A 16,072-nucleotide genomic window follows, 5' to 3' on the forward strand; every position below is an offset into this window, starting at 1 on the left:
GGCTGATATAGGAGCATGGCTTAAGAACAACCTTCTAACATTAAACCCTACCAAAACAAAGTTTATCTGTTTTCACAAAACGAAGGCATCAGCTCCAGATGAAACTGTTCAAAGCATTAGGTTACATACCTGCTCTTCCCCTACCGACTTTCACCAATGTTCTTGCACTGACAATATTGAACGAGCTCAGTCTCTCAGGTACTTAGGTGTCATTCTTGACCAGAACCTCAACTTTAACGCACATATATCGGGAGTGGTTGGCAGATGCAGGAAATTGATATACATCATGAAACAGATCAGAGATCTAAGTGACACAACCATTCATAAACAGGGGCGTATTTAAAGATTGCGCGCCCTGGGCTCCTGTAGTTTTCCGCCCCATCAAGGAATGAAAGAAAACAAAAAGAGCAGTCAGTGTAGAGTACCTACCGACCTACATAAATGTATAAGAACATTGTGGTCATAGATTTGCATAGATAATGATATGATATCTTCCGAACAAAAAAAAAATTCTGGATAGACGAGTACATTTTAGAACGTTTGGAAATAAATTTGTGCAGAGCGACTGAGGGAGGCAATTTTTTTTCCTTAAAAAATACAGAGGCGGAAAAAATAGACTATTCCACCAGTTCAGAAAAGAATAAATACCGGCTTTCATACTTAAAAAATCTAGCACTGCTCGTCACAAAAATACCTCGGAGTGACCCTCACGTACAAAACCCACTGCCAAACCAAGAAAAAAGTCAGCTCCCGAAACAACCTTCTGCGACGGCTTACGTCTACCAACTGGGGCGCCTCTCCACAAGTTCTACGAATTCTCAGCCGAATTTGCCTGCCCCATATGGGCAAGATTCCCATTCCTCAAGCCTCAAGCCTGAAGACAAATGTCTTCAACCAGTGCGTCCTGCCAGTGATGACGTATAATGCAGAGACGTGGATACTGACGGTAGGACTGTTCCACCGATTTAAAGTCACTCAGCATGCTATAAAGAGAGCTATGATTGAGGTTTCTCTGATGGATCATATCAGAAATGAGGTTATCTGTCAGAGGACTAAGGTTACCGACATAGCTGTCAAAATATGCAAGCTGAAGTGGCAGTGGGCTGGTCATATCTGTCGAAGAACCGATAACCGTTGGAGTAGACGAGTTCTCAAGTGAACAGGCAAACGCAGCGTTGGACGCCCTCCTGCCCGCTGGACTGACGACCTTAGGCGGGTAGAGCCGGTAGTGGTTGGATGAGGAAGGCCGAGGACCGAGTGTTGTGGCTCTCCTTGGGAGAGGCCTATGTCCAGCAGTGGATGATTATTGGCTGATGATGATATGGGCAAGGTCCGCGCATGCTAGAGAAGTAGATTTTGCTGAACGACAAAGTTCGTATAGTAACGGGATGCCTCAAACCGACACCGCTCTACAAAGTCTACTCTCTGGCTGGGATAGCACCCCCTAGCATACGGCGAAAAGTGTCATGTTCTGTTGAGAAAGCCAAACAAGAATGCGACTCCAGACATCCACTTTACTCACATACTGCCGCGCTTTCCCGCCTTAAGAGCCGCAAAGCGTTTCTAAACAGTGAGGTGTCCTTAACGGATGAAAACCTACAAAACGCAAGGCTTTAGGCTCTGGGAGGAAAAGCAGCCCCAGGATCCTTTCCTACCTCTTGAGAAAAAACTTGCTCCCGGTAACAGTCTTCCCTGGCACATTTGGAAGACTCTAAATCGGTTGCGAGCAGAGGTAGGCTGCTGCAAGGACAAACTTTGCAAGTGGGGCTATACCGTTGGTACCAACCTATGCGACTGTGGTACCGCCCCTTTGACTATGGAGCATTTCATCTCCTGTCCCATGTGCCCTACCACCTGCACTCGGAAAGACTTACTCCAGGCCAACCAGAATGCTATCAAAGTTGCTTCTTTTTGGTCTGGACAAATTTAAAAATTCGCATGTTCACTGACACGAAAGAAGAAGAAGTGTAGAGTACATACCGACCTATTACATAATAATATGTAGGTATAAAAACATTGTGGTGATAGATTTGCATAGACATAATCTTCCGAACAAAAAAAAAGATTTTTCTGGATAGACGAGTACATTTTAGAACGTTTAGAAATAAACTTGCAAAGGGCGACTGAGTTTTTTTTTTCATTATTTTCCTTCAAAAAAATTTCGATGCGGAAAAAAAATTGACTATTCCACCGGTTCAGAAAAGAACAAAGGCCGGCTTTCATACTATCAAATCATATTTCTTAAGACATGAAATCAACATGTGGAAAGATGGCTCAGGGCGCCGTTCTAGGCTTACGCCCTAAAATATTGTTCTGTACTTTTTTAATCCTCCAAGTTGGAGACCTGGAGGGCGGCCTACTGGCCGCCCCTGGGCCGCCCTTCGCCGCCTGCCGCCCCGGGCTGTAGCCCTTTTAGCCCTAGGGTAAATACGCCCCTGTTCATAAACTGGTGTACACTGCTCTCTGTGAGTCAATCATAGGGTACTGTGTTTCATGCTGGGGTGGCGCCGCCAAGACACATCTTTTGAAATTAGAGAGGGCACAACGTTGTGTTCTAAAAGTGCTCCTTAAAAAACACTTTCAATACTCAACTTTCGATCTTTTCCGGGACTTCGAGGTGCTAACTGTTCGGCAGCTCTTCATTGCTAAGTCTGCAACTGCAGCATACAAACACCTGCTGTCGCTCCCTACCCTTTCTGAAATCCTGAATAAACGTGTTATCCGCTTAGCTGTCCCTGCATGCAGAACCACTTTTGCCCAACGTTTTTCAACTTTTCTGCAACCCTTCTTGCTTAACAAGCTCATTAAAGTGTGCCCATTTATTGGCTGCACTATTAAAGAGGCACAGGTAAACCTAAAAAAGTACCTCTTTACACTTGACTATGAAACAACAGAATCTCTCCTCGAAACTTCCTCATAGTTCATAGTGTCTTCCCCCATAAACACTTACACACACACACACTCATATACACATACCCACACACTCATACACACATACATACACACTCATATACACACAACCACACACTCTCACATGAACTCAAACACACCCACTACACAACTACACAACATGCATCACATTTTTTAAGTTAAATTAAATTATAAACTCTATGTTCCTATTACTAGTTTAAAACATCTTAATTTTAAGCCAAAATTGTTTTATATAATATTACTATTAATTAGTTTAAAAACAGAATACTAAATGTAACCTACACGCTATGTAAATCGTTTTTGATAATATCTTCCGCGGGTCACCACTATACAGGCATTTAGCCTAGTGTGGAGACCACTGTAAATGGTGTTGTAATTTCTTTTTATTAAATATATTCTGATTCTGATTCTGAAATAATAAAAAAAGTATTAACTATTCGAAGAAACAAATCCTTTATAAGGTAAATATTTTCAAAATGCTTTCTTTTGAATGCTTACTCAGGAAGACAAACTTAATTTTACAGAAGTTATATCTATCCACGGCGATGAAAGAAAAAATGTCCAGTCATCAAAAACACATATGATTTTCACTATAGCGCGAAAACGTGGGCACCTGTGTACCTGTTTCTACGTCGAGCAGTTAGGTCACACTTGTAAGAAACGATTAGCGCACCGAGGGGGGGACCCAAGTTCATAGGTAAAACAATATCCATGATCATGTTTAGGACACGGCGATGAAATGTAGTTCTGGGACACATGAATTTTCACTTACCGTTCGTTATATTCTTTATTTATTTGAATAAATGTATTCCGTAACAATACTTTAACTATTAAGGTATGAAATGAAACTAAGTTTTAATCTAAATACTCAATATTTTTTCATCAATGAAGAATAATACAAAACCAGATGACCTGGGGACAAACACGGAAATGAAAGATTTGGAGGTTAAATATATTTTTTTAACGTATCTATCAATCCTATTAATTAAATATTTAATGCTTCACATAGATTACAATTTCACTTAACCGGAAAAAAATAGTAGAAAATTAGAACTTTGTTTTTTAGTACCGATTTCATTGATGCCACGCAATTTTTGGCCGCGGGAAATTCACCCTTATACATATAACTTAGTAAATCAGAAGAAAAAAGTTTTAAAATTTCAATAATGATCAATGACAAGCAAATACCAGTAAATAATTTAGTCATAAGTATGAAAATCTAACATAAGCCTACTTAATATACCTAACATAAACCTACACTGATGCATTGGTATCAGTTGAAAAATGACACCTCATTCCTATTCTCTCCTATTCTCTATTCGACTTGATAATCCACAAAGATTTTCTATGTATATCAATTCAATTAGATACATTCGTGCGAATTAACAGTGCACCCGACTGACAAAATCCAGAGGTTATATTAACTAGATTTGGCGTATCCTGGTTCTTGCTGGCCAGATGCACAGTTAATTCGCACGAGTAGTAAAGTGGTCCTCTGCGACTTGCCGCAAACGCCTCGGCCGCAGTCGGCGGCGGCGGCGGCGGCGGCGGCGTGCGGCTCGCAAGTACCAACCTCAATTTCGCGTGTCGCTCGTAAAGCGATGAGCCGTGTAAAACCCTCATAAAATTCAATTGACACCCGTTAAAGTTGATAATGTAGAGGCGGGCAAGCGTCTTTCTTGTGTTAACATAAATTGTTAAGATTCCGACGCTTCTAACGCGCGATTTATGACGCAAAACGAAAACGAGCCGTGGCCGAGCTATCGCCCGCCAATGAGCCGCACTCGCCCTGACATAATGCACCAACGGCATGTTTATTCTTCCGAGATACCATAAACATACGGAGAATTACCACGCAGCTAGTTTGTTAGCGGAAAACGTCAATACACGAACAACTATTAACCCTATGCTAATGCGGAGGAGGATCTAGCCGCGCATATTTCACTCCACTCAAAAAAGCCACATATTTATTCAGCAATAAACCATAGAGGGGCAACCTTAATAAAAACGTTATTACCATAAAACAAAGTCGATGCGGTGGACACCCACACGGCGCTACTTTTATTGTACTTTCTATCGGGCCGTAAACTTCTGACAAGTTGAAAGCTATGGCGGAAGCCATACGGCGGCTGAGTAAAACTCTAGGCGGTAATATACGACCACATTTGGTAATAAAGATTATGCATTGCGGCATAAACTCGTCCAATTTAGCGCGCGGCGCGGCGCGGTCGCCACTCGAGTATGTCGCCGAAATAATTCGCGCCCAAGATGGCCGCGCACCTGATAAGTGAATAATTCACCCATAAAACACAGAGAACGAAAAATTCCTCGTGTATCTGGTCAGAGGCAGCTCAATCGTTGAATGGAGTGTGTTATTTATTCGAGTAGATTATCGCAACAAATCACCTGGCGATTGACCGTCGTCGTATCAGCCGTGTAACCTGAGAATGCCCCTTATTTTTGATGATTGGACAAATAAATATATTTCCCGTATCCTGTTTTATCTCAGCTTGGGTGTTAATAAAAATGTAGAGGAGGACCGGGTTGTTTGGACCAGGTAAATTAATTAAGATTAGGTATTATGTGCCTTGACATACATTTCATAACACGTATTTAATATGATCTATTATTAAGATGATCATCATGTATTGAGATAGATATTTATAATTCCAGATATAACTTCTCACTATTCATGATAATTTGGTGCCTTTGTATGGAAGTTTAAAATCACGTATTTACCGTTACATAATAACGAAATGTAGGTATGTAAGATAAAAAAATGCATAGTTCTTAGCATGATCTTAAAATGTTAGTGTGCCTATCGAAAGCATTCCTGAATAATTCTGAAGTCAAACGTGATTTATAAATAGATTTGCAATACTTAAATTGAATTACTTGTATAATAATCCTAGTTGAAAAACTCATTTTTATGCCATTACTTTTCACTACATATCACAAAAAATAGGGGTGTTAAAAGTTTAAGGTCTCTGTGTATCAGTCTGTGGTAGCGTAGCGTAGCTACCAAAAGACTGAACCGATTTTTTCACAACTTTTAGTGTTGAATGACGGGGTTTTTATCGTTGTTTAGGTTATAATATATTACTTTTGAATAATAAAACAATATATTTTTTACACAAAACTCTTTTCGTTCAAATAAGTCCGTCTTTCCCCAGTCTCCCCTTTAACCCGTGGCCGGGTGGCCGGCGTCCGTCGTACTATCGCTCTCAATAAATTAGTGGTCTCTAATACGGACCATACTTTTACTAAACCATAAACACACCTCCATTACCTTATCATTCAAGTGTTAAGGTTCATTTTGCAATAGACACAAAAGTTTCTGCGCCTAAAACAGAAGACTGGACGTGTCAACTGGTCGCTAATGTATGGCCTTCTTTACTTCTTGAAAAGTACCTAATCATTGATTTAATGCTGTTGTAATATTTATTTGTATAGTTCGGGACTGGTTTATGGTAATACATGCAGCAGAAGAGAGTGTAAGTGACCACATAGCAGCAAGTTAAAGTTACCTTATAATCTATGGGATTCAAATTAAGAAAATTGGGCATTACCTAATGTGTTCTTAGTCTTAATAATGAAATTATTTCAAAACCTAATAAAAAAACGTGTGTTATGTGATGTGCTGTTGTACTTCAATATTACAGACTGCGTCACCTAACCGGCTAGGTAATTTTTGGTGCTTTATCACTGAAACTTTTGTCTCCCGAGTGTATTAGAACTTTCTAAATATCTGTCATAACATGCTCTCATTAAAACAAAGTAGGTACCTACCAATAAAAAATCATTCATCTAAGTATATTTATCCATACAACAAATTAAGAGCCAATTTCACCATTCTCGGTTATCTAACCGACAGGGATTGATTTATAAATTAAACGTCATCTCCATATAAAATTCATGACATATGTGTCAAAAGTTAACCATTACTCCCTGGTTATGCTCTAACAGAGAATGGTGAAATTGGCACTAAGCCAAACACAACCGAAGATCATTTCGAATTAATTCGTACAAGTTGCGCCACGGATAACAGTCACACATCCTGTGCGCTTGCTGTGCGCACTTGCTCGGAACAGTGCGCTAGTGCGCGTGGTTTGTCCCGATAACGACGCGACATGCGCACGGGCAAGTGCGCTGGATGGCGCTATGCAGGAGCGAGCAAGCGCGGAAATGATAGTGTTTTTTTTCAACCATCTTTTTTTTTGTGAAAAGTCACCAGTCATATATTACGAAATCTCTGAAATTAGGTTAGGAACAGGTTAAAATAATGTCTACTTAGACATTATTGGTGTCAGTAATGTGGGTCTGTATTTGTGTGTCATTTGTATAATTCTCCCTTCTATTATCAGGTCTGGCTTGGGACGTATCATGATCGCTAGAAAGTTATTGCTTGACAGCATATTTGCGTTAAATCATGCGATGCAAACGTAGATCCAATCAAAGTCGGAACTGTGCGTTACAAAGCTGATTTCCTTTTGCGGTTTATATTTGTCCATAAGAAAGCCTATTAAGCAAAAAAAGGTACGCCGTAATTTACATAAAACAAAAATAATGCTCCAATAGTAAAATCAATTTACCTCATTGACTATCGCAGTGCCGAATGACCCCATCAAAGAATAAAACCTTCCAAACAGTGTACAAGTAAAATTACAATCCAGTATAAGCCGTGTCGGTCTGTCTGTCCTGCGCATGCGTACGTTGAAGAGGATTCCACTGATCAAACTGACCAATCGGCTGTGACCATTCAGTTTATCGACATCCTGATTCGCACACTGTAGAGGATTATACAATAGTAACTAGGAACTTTGATATTGATTCGAATTCGAACGCTATTTTGAATGGTGTTATTCTTTTTTTAACCGGTAAAGAACTGTCAAAATTTAGTATTATTAATTTCCATTATGAGTCTTTAAAATAAGTATAAAGTAGTATTTTATAACAAAAATAACGTTCTTCCAGGATATGAAAAGAAAACAAAACCTAAAGTTCCCATACACGTCATAAGCGCCACCATTAAAAGATTCTTATTAGCTGACCGACCTTGCAAATATCAGCTCCCAAAACTTTACGCAAATTATACATTTCGGCAACTCCCTAACTCCTTGTAAATAAGATTGGAAATCAAACAACAATGGAAGAAATCATAGCACACGGTTTTCTCATTGCCGTTTTACCCAGTAATTATTTCGTAATTTATCTTAAAATTTAGCGCTTTCGGTAGATTTTGTTATTAGCAGTGAACGTAATAATTTAGACTCATTTATAATAATGGGTTTCGGTAGTACAAAGTTGCGAATCATTAGTTTAGCTTAGGGTTCCTCAGGTAACGTAATTATTAGGTAGTCAGTAAGCCCAATCTATGTTCCTAAATATCTGGTCAAAATATTTCATATTTATAAATGTTATCTTACCGTTTACATCATTACAAAAATATATGTTTTGACACAAATGTTTTTTGCATCTGAGAATCAGCTTTTGACCATCTCCTCTAATCTCTACTACCTCTACGTTACTCTTCGTCCATTTCTTAATTATCTACTTATAAAATAGTTATGTGTCCTGAATAATAATAAAAGATACTGATCCAATTTACACAACATTTGAGCTTATTTCTTCCATAAAAGAGCAATTAGAACCTTGTAACATAAAAAATGGGTAGCAAAGGTCCTAATTAGTTTATAACTTCGGCGGAATGGGGGGTAGCAGGCCGTACTTACATAGATTTATGACCTAATGACAGTTCGTAAACGAATGAAACCTTTTATAGGATATAGCTTTGTGACTGAAATTTGTAAACAGGGAATCTACAGAGTACTTTTTTAAATAAATAAAAATATATATAATATACAATATCTATATTGTACAAACAACTTTTCATGGCTGATTATGATACATGAACTCTATCCTAACTAATATTATAAATGCGAAAGTAACTGTGTCTGTCTGTCTGTCTGTTACTCTTTCACGCCAAAACTACTGAACGGATTTGAATGAAATTTGGTATACATACGGTCTAGACCCTGGGAAAGAACATAGGTTACTTTTTATCCCAGAATTCCCACGGGAAAACTTTTTAAGGCGAAGCGAAGCGCGCGGGAACAGCTAGTTTATCATATGTATATGAAAGATCAAACTAAGAAATTTAAGTATTTCATTTATAAACAGAAAAGTTGTAAACATCCCTGAAAAAGCTTTCACTTTTACTTTACCTCAGATATTCACACTTTTTGTAACACATTGTAATAAATACTTACCCTTAAAATTCTATAAGAAAGGCAAGTCACGAATTCTTTCTCCATTAATCTGACGTAAAAATTGCTCATCAATACTTGACGAAAATGACGGGCCAATAAAATGCTACTGCATAATCGCACGATACATCTCTACCCTGCAATTAAATAATACATTCTAAGTGCCCTTTCATTCCAATACAGTGCACGCAAATATGGATCTTAAGGTAATCCTTAAAGCCTTTGAAATACTTACGATCTCACATACAAATAACATTGCTGCATTATTATTTCGTTAGGACTCATTATCGCTTGGAACAAATCCTTTTAAATTAGAGCAAAAAATTAAAAAAAACTGTGTTATTTATCTCAACTATCAAGTGTTCCCTATTACATATAATTATCTAATCTCAAACCTTTTAGCCGTAAACTGAGAAGTGACTTCTGAGAAGCGTATAGGCAATCGTGAGAGATCGGCGTAACTTTGTATCGGCGGGTAATCACAAGTTAATTACTAGTTTTGGCTATCAGGTGAATAGACAGTGCATTAGCCAAAGGTCAGGTTTAAAAAGTATTTTTAATGCATCGAAATTGTATCTAAGATGCAACGCTTCATGGTTTAAAGGGTAAATTTTAGTCGCTAACGTATTTTACGTTACATTCATCACATTGGAATGCATTATGTAAGTAGCTAACTAAAAACGTTATGGTATACGGTTTTTAAATTAAATGAAGTATGCAGAAGCTCGAAAAAAGTTACAACGCTTGAAGTATAAGAAAAAAGTTAAAAGATAAACCACTTAAAGGTAATACTTGCCAATAATTGCTCAGCATATTACATGCTTATTCCAAATCATCTAGCGATTGTATTATGAATCTCAGTAAGATTGTTGACTTTCCTACAGAATAACCCAGCGGGTACATGTAAGGTAACGGGTCCATATTCCGAGGTAAATAACAACATTTGAAAGTAAGTAAGAAAAATAAGCATTTGTAACCATCAATATTGATGTGAAATATTGTCTTCTGTAAGAATATACGTTAAATTTTATATTTCTTAACACAGATTCATTGATAACACATTAATTATACTTAAAAAAATATAATTTATTACACATGTCGATTTGCCCTTATACCGAGGTAGGATTATGGTTTCTTCCATATACCGAGGTAGCCTGTTCCATATTCCGAGTTAGTCCTATCAGTGGCTCCATGAGTGTGGCCATGAACATAAGGAAATTACAATCTAAAATATCGATATACTTTTTTAACCCTAAAGTACTCCAAATAAATTTAATTATTCTAAATAGTAGTTGAAAATAATGAAAAGAATTAAATACTCTCCATTTATATTGGTTTTCGTGATAATTTCTATTATTTATGTAACATTTTCATAATTCATTATTGCAACTGGTAACATTGGCTAGAAAAAATATTCATAATGCTTCTATGATGTTCTATGGACTTTTCCAAGCGATTAAAAAAAAATAGAGTAGAGATGGGGTAAATTGATGAAATAGTGACAGTAATCGAATATAATCGATTATTGAACTCGAATGATTTAAACATTTTTTACTATAGTTTTTATCTAAGTAAGGTCTAAAATTTTTCCACGATATTTTATGTTCTTACTTAAATGTTTAAAAGTTGATGATACGTAATAAAAGTAGATGTGTAAGGGATGAGGAAAAGTATCGAATACTTACAAAAGCCAAATACCTTATCAGTACTAATTTCCGATGAGTACCTAATGTATTTACCATAAACGAATATGATTATAATAAAAGTATCTACCCAGGAATCGATCCAGCATCGATTATTTTTTCATTCAAGCATAGGTCGGAAGCAAGGAACATTGCACTAGGTACATCTCTATGGCGCATGCGCGCTGGACTGGAGGCGCGCCGGCGCCATGTTTAATTTTCCGCCGAAAAGTTTGCCGCTATTCTTTGAAAGTATTTTTGTTAAGTCTTTACATTAGAAAACAAACATCTTTTATTAAATTATTATGTTTGTATTTGCAATATGCAATTGGAAAATCGATAAGGTAAGCTTGTGTGCGAATTATTTTAGGAAATTACGTAAAATGGAAATATTTTTATGTTTTTATCAGTAATTTGGCATCAGTTTAGTTACTAACCTAGGTTTTTGTTCTAGCGTTTTCGTTTCTAAACTCACTAAGTTTTGTGAAAATGGGTACCAACTTATAAGGATAAGCTTAATTCTGTCAACTATCCATACAATTTACCTACTTACTTTATTTTTCAGTGACAACAACAAGAAAATGAAAAAATCAACCAGACCCCTAAACCAAACATGAAATGCAGTATACAGGACATTCATTTATCTGGGAATTCTGGGATAACAATATTACAACGGCCATCAGACCGCGAAGTAGAAGGATAATGGAAATAAAATACAGAAATGAAATTAGGCAATTGTGTATATAAGTGTTATAAAAACTCCACGGTCGTGTGTGTTATTTTATTCACCCAAATAAAGTTTTACGTCTACAAATTTCTTTCTTTCTTCTTTTATAAAGAGTAATAAGTAGGTAGTATCTAGTAGTAGTTTCGTAAAGTCAGGCATATCTATCCACACCCCTTTTATATTTAGGAAGAAAGTCGCTAATTCATCTTGATTTTATGGTTTGATGACGGCATCGGATGACACTGCGAAGGTGTGATGTAGTCATATTCCGATTTCCGAGGTACCTACCTATGTAAAATGTCATACTCCATATTAGGGGTTCAGCAAGTATTTTAATAATCCATATTCCGAGTTATCAAATTATCGATTTAGAAACAACATAGATTTGTTACTCAAATCATACATAAAATATTGGTAAAATAATGTATCACTTACGTTAATAGCGATGAAATAACACTGTTTTTTATCATTTCAAATATACATACTAAGTTAAGGTTTTCTATGTAACCATGATTTTTGGGTCAACAATTATCGTGTCATATTAAGATTCCTAGAGGATATTTTGTACCGCCGAATTAGGTTATAAGCTTGTCACGTTCATCATTATTATTATGTAATCAAGCATATACTTCAAATGTTATTATTTGTAAAGTTATAAGCTAAAAATCATGACATAGTATTTTTCCTTATACCGAGGGTAACTCGGAGTTAGGAACAACGTATAAAAATCAGGCCCTTATACCGAGGTATTTTGTTTTTGAGTTTAAAGGGGTTAAATTAGTTTAAAAAGAGTTAAAATTTAAATTTAATGTAAGTATAAGAATATACTAAACTAAATATAAACTATTTACAAAGTTGAACGTCGTATAAATATTAAAAAACACAATTATTAAATATGGCTGGCCTTACGTAAGCCGGGTCGCGTTTGTATGAAAAACATGGCGGCGTCGCCCTCACGGCACATTACATGAGTTTTTAGTAATTTTAGGCAATTTTAAACATATTTACTACATCAAGTAGTTTCAGTTAAAGATAATGAACGATTAAATGTAATTTTAGAGTATCCAAACCTATTAAAATGAGTAATAATCATGAAAATAAATATAACTCGAAATAAGGACGCCATTTTGAATACCGCGATATATGGACCCGTTACCTTATACCTTGAAGACATAAAATAAATGTATTTTTGTTTATCATTTATGCTATTATATAATATCTGAATAATAATAAATACTAGTTATACACTGGCCCAGTTGAAAGAAAATTTATGATACTAGGTGCCTACAGATTTAAGTAATACACTGCGTTTTGTTTTGCCAATCATATTTATCTAATTTATCAAGTTCCAACCATCATATTGCGATTGCATAACAATAACTTTATCGTCCAGTGTACCCTGTACTTATCGCGAACTTTATTTGTCAAACTCGCGATAGGGCCGAGGAGCTGAAGTCAAAACGAAGTAATTAGTGTCAAATCCAATACAAACAGAATCCGAAAATCATTTTCATAATAAGTTTGCGATCGGGCGCCAGAATACTACCCCAGACTGACGTTTAAGGGTGCGTCATTAGTCTGAGCTTCGTTTGGCAGCTTCTGTGGCGGCGTAATGTGAGCGGCGTAATGTGAGCGGCTCTCGATTAGCCGAGCGACCGACGGCGATAGCTATCTGTTCAAGAATTTGCACTATACAGGGTGACCCACAAACTCATAGAGCTTTTTGACACTTTACAATAGGTTTAAAATTGACGTCGTGATATACGATTTTCAACCTTTTCACTGACGCAAAGAGTAGAAACTCGTGTGTTTCAAAGTAAATTTTAAGCTTGTTGTAAATTTACAATACGATCTATGAATTTGATTTGAGGGTGAGACTTTTTCAAAGAACAAAGTACGTTCAGTACTTAACAGATGATCGAATTCATACAAAAAATCACCAAAAGTATCGACTGTCAAGTACAGAATGTTGCTGATGAACTGAAATACATATATTATTATTATTCAGCCCTTTTGAATGAGAGGTTCATCTTCATACTATACTTCTTACAAAATGTTGAAACTGAATTGAAAGATGCATAAAGTATTGTATTGATATATTTAGCTGTGCTGCGAGTAAATATCGGCTTTAGATTATGTGGTCTAATTTTTGTAGTGAGAGTGATAAAGTGATAACCTACCTATTTTCTTTTATTTCATAAAATTCATTATATTGGTGCATTTATAAATGAAACGGAAGTTTAAGTTTAGGTCAGTGTTAAATTAAAGAAGTTAGATAATAATATTGAATATTTAGAGCAGCTACTATCACAATACATTATACGTATTCTATACACTCGAAATGAAAAAAAAACAGTAACATAGCAATGAACTGAAAGCTTCGGCCGAATGGATGGAACTTTTCCATTGCCCGCGATTGTATTTTATCATCACCCTATGCATACACGCACCCAATGAAATGTGTCAGGGTTGTCAAAAAGACGTAGTGGGCACGTCAGTCAAACTCTAGGGCAGCAAAAAATAAAAATAAATGTTTAATTATTGCACGCAACCCTAATGGCTTTTAGTTGTAAGATTACAGGCTGCAAATTTGTTCTATTTTAGTTATTAGTTTGCAGATGAATTGTTTAATTTAAGTTTCATGTGTGTTTTTTTGGTTTCATAGGTTCACAATCTAGACATACGAAATATTTTTCGCTATTCTATTCATAAGTACCAATTTTTTTTTAAATTTCTGGATAACGGTTATCTGTATTCATAGCTTTAACAAAACACCCGGTTTCCCAAACATACACAAGATATCAACCAGAGTCTCCTACGCTGTGCCTATATTTAAAACAACAGAAACAATATCATGCATAACTTTAAAACATAAACTGTGCATCTCAAAAAATTATATCGTTTTGTAACATCCACCTACTAGTGACATTAAAATGATGGGTTCTATTCTAGTCAAGGTGCGCCGACGCACCGTGGGCCACTGAATGACAACTTGACGGACATATGAAATTTTTAATTATACATTTGGCCAACTATCTAGTAGGTACCGTGCCTAATAAATAATAACAGTGGTAGAGTAGTGTAAAATTTTAGTTCGAACCTATTATTTTCGGTCTGTTATTTGAACATGCACAAAAGTTTTGACGCACAGAAAAATCTTGTCAATCATTTCACCCGGAAAGGCATATAGGTAATCAAATATCAAGAAATCGTTGTTCGATTGACTTCCTAAATGATCGATGGATAATTAATTTGAATGGGAATAAGGGCAACAAAAAATTACACACCTACAAAGGGATCGGCAGGAAAAAACTTTAGTCTTTTACAGCACCCACTTTTAACCCTTAAATACCCTCACGGGTAATTAAGGGTTAACAGTACCAACCCTACAGTCGACGCCGCCTGCGCCTCAACAGTTTTTAAACCCATTTAATTAATTAAAATAACTGATAACGCGAGCGCGTGAAAGGAACATCAATAAAATTTTGCTTTTAATTACACTTTATTAGGGCAAATTGACTTTGATTTTTTCAACGATTTATCAAGAAACCGAATTGAGACGGCGCCTTTATGTATTGATCGGCTTTATTGATGATTTTCTAAGGTCAATAATCATTATCGACTGATCACATCATTCGTTTGTTATGGACTATCAGGACTTCCTAGAAGGGGTTGATTTTGATTGTAGTTTTTGTGTGAGGTGAATTAAATGGCAATTACTAGGAGAATAGGAACGGTTGGGCGAATGTGATTATGATAATAGAAAAGTGATACGATTATTCCACCCTACAATTTGGGCGTCTTATCGCCTATACCATAAATTAACGAAGCACCATGGTGGTCAGTTAAAATACAATGGATTTTTTTGCGCCACATATCTTTAAACATATTATTTTATACTGCGTAGTATACTTTCTCTTATTTCTATACATAATAACTGAACTAATTGTATTTAATAATTGTAATATGTGAATTAAATTGGCCTCTTCACGACAAACATCGTAGCTCATCGCATATAAATCGCAATAGCATCGTTGCATAATATGACGAACAGCAACATTAATAACAAAATTATTGAATCAGTAAATTCATCATATATTTATATTCAGTACAAAAGAGTTCAACGCGTTAACATATTACTTAAGTTCGTGCTCATTTTAGCTCGAGTTTTCATCATCATATTAAAGCTGCATAAAAGTGAAGTACTTATGGAAAGTATAAAAAACTACTTACACAATAAATACCAAATTATGTAGAAAAATAGATAGGCTCTCTGAAATAAATCATTTATGATCTCACACAAACTTGCATAGTACCTAGATCTTTGTCTCTATGATGGCTTCTTGCATAGTGGTAGATTTAATTTGATACCGTCGTTTTTCATTACAAGATATTCATTTCAAAACAAATGAAGATAATAATGCTACTAATGATAAATGGGCGCGACTGCATCCAAACAACATCTT

The sequence above is a fragment of the Plutella xylostella genome, chromosome 3 (assembly GCF_932276165.1).
Source record: "Plutella xylostella chromosome 3, ilPluXylo3.1, whole genome shotgun sequence".
NCBI lineage: Eukaryota > Metazoa > Arthropoda > Insecta > Lepidoptera > Plutellidae > Plutella > Plutella xylostella.